Raw genomic sequence first — 14288 nt, forward strand, 5'->3', positions numbered from 1 at the left:
GTCACATTGGCAAAGTGACTGAGAAACTAACATCGTGAGCAAGGCGTGCAATACACCAAAACACAGTCAGTTTGAAACTCAGTGATAGACTGCGGTTGGGGACACAGCAGAGAGACATGATGTTGTGATGACTGGGGTGATGAGGGTATCGGTGATGCTATTAACACAATAAAAGGAGCACTGGTAACATAGTGGTTATGAATTGGTCATTATGTGTTAGAACCAACTCCACTGCACACCACCACCACCATTAATTAACACAATCGGAGGGGAGGGTCAAAAGGAAAATGTTTGCAGTTGGTAATTAATTACAATTTTTGAACATTAGAATAATTTCTTAAGTTTTGCTAATGATTATATCTAGTTTTATATAATCATGCAAAAATTTACATCAACTTAAGTACAGAAAAAAACAACAAAACAAAGTGTCAGATGAGTAGATGTTTATGTTGTCTAAAAACACTGTAAACAAGAAGCTGTATTTTAGTCACAATGCAAAGAGATACATGAACATCCATGTTTATTGAAGCACTATCCCAATAGCAAAAAAAGATGAAGGCAACCTGCATGCCTATCAATGGAAGAATGGATAAACAAACTTTGGTCCATATACACAATGGAACACCATGCAACGGTGAAGAACAACGAGGAATCTGGGAAACATCTCATAGCACAGAGGAACCTGGAGGACATTATGCTGAGTGAAATCAGTCAATCACAAAAGGACAAACATTGTTGAGACCACTATTGTAAAAAGTCAAGAGAAAGTTTTCACACTGAAAGAAATATGCTTTGATGGTTACAGGGTATGTAAGGGGAAAGAAGGATAAATGGCTGGCTAGAAGGCAGATGGGTAGGTACAGATTAACTTGGGTGACTAGGAAGACAGTATACAATTTAAAAAAAAATGTTTTGTTAAAGAAGAAGCTCTATCTTTTCAAACTTTTTGATTATCCTCCAAACCACTGAATGTATCCCCGCCCATGTGTCCTTGAAAGTTTTTAAAAATATTTAAAACCTCAACATTTTTCCCTTTAAAAATTAGAGTACTCTAAAACCAGGGCATACAGGTGACCAAATTGAGAGGCTTCTGTTAGGTCTAATTGAACACTTAGATAATAACATACAATTTTTTAAACATCACATTTTGCTTTAAGTCCCCACCCCTCATATTATATTGCTTAAAACAATAAAGAATTGATTAATGGGTAATATTTGGAAACAAAAACAGATAAGCTTTACTAGGGCTTACAGGAGATTGAATAGATTTAAAATATTATCTATTATCACCTGTTAAACTAGTTTTGATATTCCCCAAACTAAAAATACTAAGAAAAAAAAACAAAAAAACTTCCCTCCTGTCTACAGAGGTTTACTCAAAAACGTCATGAATGACTAATGAAGCTATAAAACCTAGGCCTAAAGAATGCTACGGGTGAGGAAGAATTATCTTTACACCATGGGGAAATCATCCATGACACACTCAAAGCATAAAAATTCAAAAGAAAACATTTATTTTCAAATTCAAAAGAAGAGTATTTACTAAGAGCTAGAAATGCAGAAAACCTGAAGACCCATTTTACCAACATCCATTGAGGCAGGCCTGAGGAAACAGACATGGGTCCCCATGTCCTCCAGGCTCATACCTCATTCCTGGTGCAGAGTTCACATTCCAGCAACAGACCACCTCAGCCTCATGTGATTACCCAGACTAATCTCTTGTTCCTGACCCACAACTGGGAAAGAACAAAGCCTATGTTCTTTGTTTACCTGAGCTAATGTTTACCTGTGTTCGCTTTGTAATTGCTCACTTGACTGCTCACACATTCTTCCCTGCCTGTGTTTGAACCTGCTAATCCCAGGTAGCCCCGTCTTGCTGTTGGCCCCCTACTAACCAATCCCAAACAGACTCATGTATGCATCCCTATTCCCTATAAAATATCTTCAAACAGGGAAGACAGGGCTTAGTCTCTGGATAAAAATCCAGTGAGCCACATGTTAGCATAATAAAAGTCCTTCCTTTGTTAAAACCTGAGTGGCCTTGGCAACTCCTTCGGAGCATCTCCAGTAACACCATGAGCCAAGGCTTAGGGAAAAGAGGGCTGCAAACTGCTTTTGCTTTGGGGGGTTGGTTGTGCTCAATGAAAAAAGAAGTATGTTTCACAGCTGCTTAATACCATGTTGGCTCAAAGTTTCTGAGTAATGAGATTGTCTGGACCAGGAAAATAGAACATCATGCTCTAGCAAGAAAAATTGACCAAGTAACTGAAACCATCTCCAAGCCTGCTCTTTACGACGAAAAGCAGGGCTCAGCAAAAGCAAGATGTGCATTCCAAATCAAATCCTAGCCCCGGCTCACTAATTAGTGCTGTGAAAAGCAGCCTGGGCATTTAAGCTCTGTGGAGCTCTGGGTTAATGTGCTGGACTGCAAAGTCATTTAAACTGTAAGATCAGTGGTTCAAGTCTACTAGCTGCTCCTTGGAATCCCTGTAAGGGTCGCTATGGGTTGGAACCAACTCCATGGCACTAAGCAACAACAACAGAAGGAAAAAGGCAGTTGACCTTCTCCCGTACACCATCGATTGGGAAGTTAAAGGTAGAAGACTAACCTAAGCAACTTTAGTCCTGGTTGTGCCTCGGTCTTCTGGTCAATTTGTCTAGCTTCCCACACATGGTTTTGCATTCCTCCTTGCTCAAGAAACAAAAGGTGGTCTTTCCTCTGAACGCTGCAGTCCGTCTCTTCAAGTTCTTGTGAAATCACAATGGTGTTTAGTTCTCAGCCATAAGCATCTGTCTTAAAAAACAAACAATTATGTCTTGCATGGCACCATAAGATCAGTACTGAACTCTGCCCACAAGGTCAGCAATGTGAACCCACCAGCTGCTCCTCGGAAACCCTATACAGGGCCGCTGTGAGTGGGAACTGACTCGATGTCACTTCACAACACCAACAAACCACTATCATAAAGCTGATTCCTACTAATAGCACCCCTGTAGGATAGAATGAGACCTGGTGTGGCACTGTGGGCTAATGCATCAGACTGCAAAGCTGTTTGAGCTGCAAGGTCGGTGGTTCAAGCTCAATAGCTGCTCCTTGGAAACCTTATACAGAGTTGCTATGGGTCAAAACCAACTAGACAACACTTAACAACAAAAACAGGATAGAATGAGAGTCCAGGTGTAGCACGGTAGGACAAGCACAGGACTGCTAACTGGAAGGTCAGTGATTCAAATTCACCAACTTCTCTGCAAAGAACTTATACAGGGTCACTGTGAGTCATTCTTCACTCAACAGCACTTAACACCACCACCAACATGAGACAGAGTAGAAGTGTGAGGGTTTCTGATACTGTAAGTCTTTACAGAGCACACTGCCTCATCTTTCCCCCAGAGTGGCTCATGGGTTTGAACCACTGATCTTGCAGTTAGTAGTCCAATGCTTAACTCACCGTGCCACAAGGGAACCACTTATACGCATTGTTGCTGTTCTTAAGTGCTGTCGAGTCGATTCTGACCCATAGCAACCCTGTACAGGGTTTCTGAGGAGCAGCTGGTGAGCTTGAACTGCCAACCTTGCAGTTCAAAGGTCTTTACAGTCAGGTGCGTTAACCCACAGCGCCACACCAAGTATCTATATACATACATAGGCTTTATGTGTGCATGCCGATGTATACGTGTAATTGTTAATTCACATCTAAACATGCAGACTTACACTGTTGTTGTCATTGTCATTTGGTGCTGTCAAATTGATTCCAACGCATAGCAACCCTACCCACAACAGAACAAAACACCCTCTGGCCCTACACCATCTTCACAATTGCTACACTGAGCCGATTGCTGCTGCCACTATGTCAATCCGTCGTGTTGGAGGTCTTCCTCTTTTTCGCTGACCCTCAACTTTACCAAGCATTGTTGTTGTTGTTAAGTGCCTTCGAGTTGATTCCAACTCATAGTGACCCTGTATAGTGTTTCCAAGGAACAGCTGATGAGTTTGAACCTCTGACCTCGTGGTTCAAACCAAGCATTGAAATAGGTAATACAACACTCATGACAACTAGTATGGTTTATAAAGCCCATGAAGAAAAAGATGTAAATTTCTTGAAAACACAGCCATGAATCTCTACAAGAAACCATGCTGTCCTGACCAGAACAGAGAATGAAATCAGGAGAATGAAACCATATGCACATGGTTCCCCATGTTCTTTTTAAAGAATGTGGAGACTGTAGATATACTAATTGCGACTGTCAAGCAACCTGTCTTCCTTGTTTTCCACAGGAACCCCCTTTTCAAACTGAATGACCTTTTACTCAGAAGCAATTTATATAGTTACACATGTGACTGTGCGTAAGGTTTTTAGTCTGTCTCCTCCTCGGCCTAGAGATCTTGAAAGTAAATACATTTAACCTTACTTTTGCTTCCCCAAGGAGCACAAATTTGTCAGAAGAAGATCCCCCATAGTGCAAACCCCTTTCCTCATTTGCAATTTTGAAAGTCTAAGAATTTTATTCTTTATAATCTAGTGTCAAAATCGATCACAGATGCTCTGAAATATCATATAGGCTAGCAATCTTTTTTCAAAAACTCTGAAACTAGAGGCTGTGATGTAATTGATAATTCAAATATCTAACATTTCTTATGAACTTTATGAAAAAAGAAAAACACAGATGTCAGATGTTACAAATGAGCAACTTAGCAGATAATTCTATCACCTTATTGCATCATAGCTACAAAACACACATTTACAGGGATCTACGTGGGCACTTAATGTTTGGGAAAGGGCAGTAGACAAATGTTAGCATTTGCAAATGTAATTCCTTTATTCAGATCAGTAAAACACCTCCCTTTACTTTTGAAATTTAGGTTTGATTGTACTTCAAATGTTTCCTCTAGGAGACTTCTAACTTGAAAGAGAAAAGAAACCATTCAGGCACAAGAGAAAAAGAGATTGTGAGATGAGATTTGAAAAGAGCCACAAGGCAGAACCACATAGTTTGAGCTAAGAAATAACTAAGGGGCACCTGCTTCTGACTTGACTGCAGGCACCATTCTTCCTGATCTCAGAAGACAACAACAGAAATTCCAAACCTTCAGCGCAATGATGGCTCCCTTATCCAGCTCCATAGTAAACTCCAAGTGTTCTAGGAACATTAGAAACCCAGGACATCTCTGAACTGACTGCTTAGAAAGGAGGTATGGATAGATGGGGGAAGGGTTGCTTTTGCCCTTTGAAGGGAGAGACTGGCTGGGACCAGCTAGAAGGCTGGAGGTTTCCAGATGTTGTAAACTGGAAGTTAACAGATCACTCACTCTCCCATGCCCAGCCGCTCTTACCAAACAGGTACTGTGAAAGCAAGTGTGCACCCGCTACCCAGATGTAATGAAATGCAATTAAAAATTTATCTTTCTCTGACAATTATAAGAGCAATCTTCAGAGGAAACCATCTAAGCTACAAAGATCCTACTTTATCTGAGAGTTCCACTTTAACTAATGGTTTCTAAATTACTTGAGTGGAAAATTAAGAATGCAAAACTTCACTTAAGGATGCATTAGCAACAAAGTGCTTTCGCAGTAAAACTTTCATTAAGGAAGCTCTGTGCACATGGCTTTAAAAATACACATGGACGTCTTCAGAATATAGGTGAAGACATAAAGTCAGCCTTCTGAATGATGATATCTAGAGACCATGCTTGTGCTTAGAGTTTCTAAATGAAGCAATTTTGGATTTTTTAACATCGTGATTCTCCACTATTGAGGTCTGCCATTTCCTCCCATTCCCACTAAAGGATTAAATGTTTCTGCTTCAAAATTATTTCAATGGGGCGGGAGGAGCATACTTACTTCTTTGTCATCATAACTACATTGGAAAATTGGCAAATAGAAGGCAGTGTGGAGAAAAAATAAAATGTCTAGTAGACCAGGGCTTCTCAAACTTATACGAACATATGAATCTCCAGGGGCTCTTGGTCTCCATTGTCCTAGAACCGCAGTTCCAGAAACAGGGACCCAGAAACAGCTCTCAGCCTGTCTGTTACCACAAGAAGCAAAGACAGATGGTTAAAATCTACATGGGACACACTTTCTGAAGCACTGCTGGCTGGCTGTGTGCTTTCAAGTTGATTCTGACTCAGAAGGACTCTGTATAGGGTTTCTGAGCTATAGGTCTTTACTGGAGTCCTAGTGTGGTGCTGTGGGATAATGCACTGAACCACAAGAGGTCCGTTTGAACTGTAAGGTCAGCGGTTCAAATATAGCAGCTGTTCTTCATAAACCCTACACAGGGTCACTATGAGTCAGAACTGACTTGAAGGCAGTAACAACAATAGCAAAGATCTTTCTGGAAGCAGAAAGTCTCATCTTTCTCCCACTAAATACTTAGTGGACTTGAACTGCTGACCTTGTAGCTAGCAGCCCACTGTGTAACCCATCTTTGAAGCATTGTTGTTGTTGTTGTTGTTAAGTACCCTGTACAGGGTTTCCAAGGCTGCAAATCTTTACGGGAGCAGAAAGCCTCATCTTTCTCCCATGGAACGGCTGGTAATTTCAAACTGTAGTCCTTGAGGTTAGCATCCCGATTCATAACCACTATACCACCAGAGCTCCTTTGGAAGCATTTCTAGGGGTGCCCAAATTCCTAGGGCACTGCTGAAATATCACCTATGCATTCAAGTAAGCGTTATTGGTGTTGTCAATGCCGTCAAGGTGATTCTGACTCATAGTACCCTGTATAGGGTTTCCAAGGACCGATTTGTGGGTTTGAACGACCAACCTTACAGCAGAAGTCCAGAGCTTATCCTATAGTGCCATGCCAGGACTCGCAAAGGAAATACCAACAGTGATTTATTCATGAGTTGGTACTGCTTTATAGTAGCTGAATTAAAATGCAAACTTTGCTACTTATTTATTGTCACCAAACTGGTTGACCTCCCACATCTTGCTGTTCCTGAGGAGAATTAAGAATCGTTATTAATAAGATCAAGCCCTGCTGATTTTTATTTTTGGAAAGCTGGGTAGAGCTGTCAGTATGTGAAGCAGCTCAAAAGTAAATTTGGGCTTGCAATTTGGAACAATTACCCAGGTGACTAAGGAGTCCTGGCAGCGTAGTGGTTATGAGTTGGTCTGTAACCTCAAGGTCAGCAGTTTGAAACTACCAGCTTTTCCATGGAAGCAAGATGAGGCTTTCAGCTCCCATAGAAATTTGCAGCCCCAGAAACCCTATGCAGGGTCTCTGTGAGTCAGAACCAACTCCATGGAATGTAACCACCACAACCATCCATGTAACTATTAAGAGTTTCATATTCATTGTTTCTGACTCTTTTCCTTTTCTTAGTAAGTCACTTAGTAAGCATGATCTATTTTGTTTTTGTTTTTTAATTGGAACACAAACAAAAATTCATTGTCACAGAATCTATTCCAACTCATAGTGACCCCACAAAACAGAGTCTAACTGCCTGCCCCATAGGGTTTCCATAGTGACTGCTAGTCCAAACCACCAAACTTTCAGTTAGCAGCTGACTGCTTAACCACTGCACCACTATGGCTCCGTGGAAGACATATAAGCTTTTTCTAACTTGTTTCAGCTGTTTATTGAGGAATCCTTCAAGATACCTACAGCAAACTGTGGTTATATAGTTTATCCCACTTACACTATTTTGATCATAAACATCTTCTCAAAAATCAGTGAAATTTCCTCTAGCCACTTGTATGGAAACATAGATATTTAAGTTCCCAGATTTGCAACTCATCTCTCAATTTCTACTCGAGACTGTGGATGAAAATCACTGTTCTAAATAAGAATGTACAATGACCCACCATGATTAGGTTTGCTGGATTCAGTTTAACAACAGAATGTTGGTCAAAATTCAATATGTTCATATCTAGCACACAGAAAGCTCACACACAAAATGTTTGGTTGTAAACTAGATCTGGAAGGGTTAACTAGATAAGCAGGGTTGCCCTAGAAGACCACAGCACACTAAGGCATATTCTCACTCTCATAGCAGGTGCCCTTTAGCTACAACTCATTGAATTAGACAGACTTTTTCACTTGGACACAACACTCTTAAAGTAGAAATACAGGAGCAAGAAATTGAATAGCTTCCTCTAGATCCTTCATTTCAACATCTTGTTACTAAAAGAAAAGCTATTTTAGGGACACAGCAATTCACTCACAATATATTTAGCTATATCCCAACACTGCACACTAAGACACCCCAAGTCAGTGGTTGCATTGCATTCCTTATGGTGAATCCACTGTTGTATTAGATTGTATTTAAATTCAAATGCTACAGATTGAAATTTGAGAAAACAAGAGGGCCATGAATGCATCTTCCTTCATCCCATGGCAACAACATAGTACTCCAATCTGTAGAGCCAAGCTCTTCTGAAGCATCATCAAGAGAGGCTCAGGAAGTCCATGAAGAGTAAACCAAGAGCCAATGGATGTTGGGGAACCCTACTGGAGAAAAAATGATGGTGGTGATGAGAAAAAAAAAATAAATCCAGAAAAGGGTGATTTTAAAGAGAATGGGGCCATTTTACAAGTAAGAGGTTAAGTGGATATTTGATCATGCAGAACATTTTTAGATCTGGGTCCGTGTGAAACCAAGGTGACTAGTCAGTTGCAAATGCCAAGCACAATAAGAACAAAATGGAAGACACCGTGACCCTTTTCTCCACACTCATGTTTCTACCAGTTGTGTTGACATGAGACAGATGTAGCTTGTCCTATCTATTCAAACAATCAAACAACTACAGTGAAAACAGGTACAGGTGCTTGACATAGGCTGACCCTGGAAGATCTCTAGCTCTATTTAGATCTTTCCATCTCTGTTACCAATACTCTTTCAAACAAACAACTCCTCATTTGTTGTCCTTCCCTTCTTCTAGAGCTTCTACAAGGAAAGAGAATTCTGACCTATGCTTCGCCCTAAATAATCCAGGTGGCTCTCGGGGTGAAACTGGCCCATTACAACCCTCTCAACTCCACAGCAAATCCATTTGCTGGAAGGATCAACACTCATTCAAGGAGAATACACAAAGAGGATAAAAATGCATTTATTTGCTATTTTGTCAGTTTGGCTTCATGTCCTTGAAGAAATATAAAAAAATCCTGCTGTGAAGAAACACTTCAGAATATCTCTGCTTAGGAGAGAATTACTTTTCTTTTTCCTTTACATTTTCTTATGTTTCTGTTTCTGCAGTTGCCCACATAATAATTATTATTTTTTTCTTTTAATAAAAGTCTGAAAGCAACACAATGGAATTACTTTTTTTCTCTCCAATTTGGGCTGAAGAACAAACGAGATTATTAAAAAACAGATGTTAATTTTATGTGAAAATGTATCCATTGAAATATTTTATAAAATCTAGCATCCATAGGATCCGTTGAAATGGTGTCTTTCTTAAATGTTGAGTAATTGGCTAATTTACCTTCTCATTAGTGCCTTCAGTGCTTGATGGTCCAAACTGTAGCAAACAAAGACTCCAGTCGAAGAAGACAAGCTATTGTGGTCGTATCATCTACGTGGCCCTTCCTAAGGTGAAAGACCAACCCACAAGGTGAATTTCTCTCCGCACCCAGCAGTAACTGTGTGATCTTTGGCAGGAGGGGACATTGCCCTTACAGGATTAACTCATTTAATGTTTGTAGTTCTGGTGACAGAAAAGGATCTAAGGATTCTTGAACTGGCACAGAGCCCTGCATAAAATAAAACAGTACAAAGGGCTCAGAACACACACCTGTGGTCTCCTGCTGGAATATCCTTCAATATCAAAAGGAAGCAGGAAAAATCAAAGAACATTAATTCCTACATTGCTGGAGGGGTATTGTAGTGTCATTTGAGATGCACTGAAAATGTGTCGTAGGTAATCAAGTTCAATCGTTCTTGAGGAGTCCTGGTTTGGGCGCTATAGGATAAGCCCTGGACTACAAGGTCAGTTAGCCCCACAAGATTGGTGGTTCAAGCCCACCAGTCACATCTCAGAAACCCTACGCAGGGTCCTTTGAGTCAGAACCTACTTGACGGTCCTTAACAACAACAGCAACAATAGTTATTGAACAACGTGTATGTAGCTGCTTTGGTTCTAATTCATAGTGACGCTGTATGAGGTTTCTGAGGATATAAATCTTTATGAGAAGACTCATCTCTCTCCTGTGGAGCAGCTGGTGAGTTTGAACTGTCAACCTTGTGGTTAATAGTCCAGTGTTTAGCTTACAGTGATTGCCACCAGGACTCCAATTTATGCTGCAGCTATATATAATTAGTTTAAGAGAATCAAGCCAACATTCTACTTCAAGACTTAGTATGTATGTACCTCTCCTCTCTTCCTCTGAACTTATACTTGAATACAGTTCACAAATGGGTACATCAATTCAGTTAACAGAGGGGTACAATGCATGCTGAATTTGTTATAAAGCCTCGATTAATACAGACCTTGGGGCACAGTATGTCTTCAATTAATACTGGCAGAGTCGATTTCATAGAACATCAAAAGGTAAACATATGAGGAGCCCTGGTGGTGTAATACATAAGCCCCCAAATTCAAACCTAAAGGTTAACTGTTGGAATCCACCCAGAGGTTCCACAGAACAAAGGCCTGGTGATTTACTTCCTTAAAGATTACAGCCTAGGGAACTTTGCAATAGAAGGTCAGTCTAAGTTGAAATTGACTCCATCACACCTAACAAAAAGAAAACAGTGGACTAAAGTCTGAAAGCTTACAAGTAGTGAATTAGATGCAAGGATCCTCTGGAAACCTGAAAATCTTTCTAACTACTGATGCTCCCATCTCCTCTAAAGTGCTGGAGTGGAAAGGCTTGGATGGAGTGGATGTGGAATGGATTTGGAAAATTCCTCCTCTGACACTTAAATTAAAAAACCTGTCAGGGTGAGGAAATGAGGAGTTTGTTAGTTGCATTTACTCCACTGTGGCTTTCAATGACATCCATGTCAGGGAAAAGCATGGAGAATCGCTTAGGATAAAATTACAAAATGAGTTAACCATTAGCAAGAAGTGAATTTTGCTTTCAAACACTTGGCTAACTTTTGAGTTCCCTTTGATATGTTTATATGTTTTGTCCTTTTACGGTCAAACTTCAAAAGAAATATGAAAGTTGTGGAAAGTCAAGTTCTCTATGGTGGGTCTTGGGTATGTGCATATGTGTAACCCTGTATATACACAGAGAAAAGTCCTGGAGTGGCGCTGTAGGTTAAGCACTGAACTACTAACTGCAATGTTGGTGGTGCAAACCCACCAGCCAATCTTTGTGATCCTTTACAGGGTCACTATGAATTAGAACCAATTCAAAGGCACTTGACCACCACAGCAAACTCACATACACAGAGTCAATACGACTTCACTGACTGGTCATTTCTGTTTATTTGCTTTAGAGGTCATAAATCTTACCACCATTAGCCATTATTATGGATTAAATTGTGTTCATCCACAATATGTATTGGAACCCTAACCCCTATGTCAATCCAATCTAATGGACTATAAAGCAATTACCTTCCAGAATGCAGCTGAACATAACAGAATCCATCAATTAGTTGAGGTTATCCCAGTTGTTTCAGTTACCTAGTGCTCCAATAGCAGAAATACTTCAAGTGGGTGGGTTTAACAAACAGAAGCATATTTTCTCATAGATTAGGGTGATTGTTGTTGTTGTTAGGTGCCAACTCATAACAACAGAACAAAACACTATCCGATCCTGGGCCAACCTCACTATTGCTGCCATGCTTGAGTCCATTGATGCTGCCACTTTGCCAATCCACCTCGCTGGGAGTCTTCCTCTTTTTCTCTGACCCTCCACCTTACCAAATATGATATCTTTCTCCAGTGACTGGTCCTTCCTAACAATATGTCTGAAGTATGAGAGACAAAGTTTGGCCATCCTGGCCTCCAAGGAGCACGCTGGCTGCACTTCTTCCAACATGGATCTGTTTGTTCTTTTGGCAGCCCATGGCACTTTCAATATTCTCCTCCAACACCATAACTCAAAAGCATCAATTCTTCTATGGTCTTCCTTATTCATTGTCCAGCTTTCGCATCCATATGAAGTTATTGAAAATACCATGGCTTGGGTCAGGCACACCTTAGTCCTCAAGCTGACATCTTTGCTCTTCAACACTTTAAAAAGTTCCTGTGCAGCAGATTTGCCTAATGCAATATGTTGTCTGATCTCTTGACTGCTGCTTCCACGAGTGTTGATAGTTGATCTGAGAAGAATGAAGTCCTTGACAACTTCAATCTTTCTCCATTGATAAGAATGTTGTTTACTGGTCCAGTGGTGAGGGTTTTAAAAGTCTGAATAGAAGACACAGACTTTAAGGGAAGTGTCTGCCTCTCTTGGCTTTGTATCTTTCTATCTTCGCTTCCTTGGGTCCTTGGGGATCCTCATGTGATGTCTCATCTATCTTTCTCCATCTCTGCTTCTTTGCTGCTGGCTTAATGTTTTTTATCTCAAAAGAGATTGACTAAAACACCTTATATGATTAAAGTCTCATTAATATGACAATGAAAAACTTATTCCCAAATGGGATTACATCTACAAGTATAGAGATTTGGATTCACAACACATATTTTGGAGGACACAATTCCATTCACAATTCCATGTCGGGTGGATCCTAAATCTTGTCATGTCTAATTTATAAACAGAATAGATTAGAGACAGGTTGTTTCTGTTGTTAAGTGCTGTCCAGTTGATTCCGACCCATAGCAACCCTGTATAGGGTTTCCAAGGAGTAGCTGGTGAGCTTGAACCACCATTTCAATGACTTTGTGGTGTGACGCATTAGCCCACAACACCACACCAGGACTCCCCTAGAGACACGTAGACATAACTAAGAAAGACAGATGCCACAGGAAGATCTCCAAGAATAAAGGTACAGTCGAGGTGACCAACGCACACCTGGGACTCCACTGTGGCCTTTGAGAAAATAGGTTACCGGTTTTTAGCCACCCGCTTGTGGAATTTATGTTACAGCAACAATAGCTAATAGGAACTCATTAGACTGAAAATGATCTTCCAGCCCTCCAATGATTCCCCATCAAACTCCCGAGAGTGACTTATTCTCTGCTTCATTATCTGGGTCATACCTACATTTCTCGTCACACAAACTACCAGGTTTCTATACATCCTTTCCTTGGTCACAAGGAGCGCCTTACAATCTCTCAAACAGGCTGTGGTCTTATCTCCCTGGTTCTATGCCAATTTTTTATGCTGTTCCCTTCCTCAACATCTCTACTTGTCTTTCAAAAGGCCACTAAAAAGATGACCTCTCTTGTCAATCTAAATGCATTGTATATTTTTGCTTGTTTTTCTAGCACGTTTTCCTTCTTCTTCTGATCTGGGAAACCATTCACCCTGGTTTGCTTGAGGACAAACCCATACCATAATCTTGTTGTTAGGTGTTGTCACATCTGTACCTACTGATAGCAACCATATGCACAAACCATGGAAATGCTATCTGGTCCTGCACCAACCTCACAATTGTTGCTATGCTTGAGCCCGTTGCTTCTGCCACTGTGACATTCCATCTTCTTGGGGGTTTTACTCTTTTTCCTTGACCCTCCACTTTACAAAGCATGATGTCTTTCTACCGGGACTGATCCCTACTAATGATATGTCTGAAATATTAAACATTAAATCTGACTATCCTGGCTTCTAAAGATCATACTGGCTGTACTTCTTCCAACACAGATTCCATCGTATGTTTAATGTTTTCCTCCAACACCATAATCCAAACGCATCCATCAATTCTGTCATGGTCTTCTTTATTCACTGTCCAGCTTTCACATGCATATGAAGTTATTGAAAATACCATGGCTTGGGTCAGGCACACCTTAGTCCTCAAATTGACATCTTTGCACTTTAAAGAGCACTTTAAAGAGGTCTTGGGCAGCAGATTTGCCTAATACAATACATTGTTGGACTTCTTGACTGCTGCTTTAATGAGTGTTGATTGTTGATTTGAGTAAAATGAAGTCTTTGACAATTGCAATCCCTTCTCCATTTATCTTAGTGTTATTTATTGGTCCAGTAGTGAGGACTTTTGTTTTCTTTACAGTGAGGTGCAAGTCATATTGAAGGCTGTGGTTTTTGATCTTCATCAGTATTTTAAGTCCTCTTCACTTTCAGCAGGCAAAGTTGTATCATCTGCATATCACAGGTTGTTAATGAGTCTTCGGCCAATCTTGATGCCATGTTCTACTTCATCTAATCCATCTTCTCAGATTATTCATTCAGCATACAGATTGAACAAGTATGGTGAAAGAATACAACCC

The sequence above is a fragment of the Chrysochloris asiatica genome, unplaced genomic scaffold (assembly GCF_000296735.1).
Source record: "Chrysochloris asiatica unplaced genomic scaffold, ChrAsi1.0 scaffold00023, whole genome shotgun sequence".
NCBI lineage: Eukaryota > Metazoa > Chordata > Mammalia > Afrosoricida > Chrysochloridae > Chrysochloris > Chrysochloris asiatica.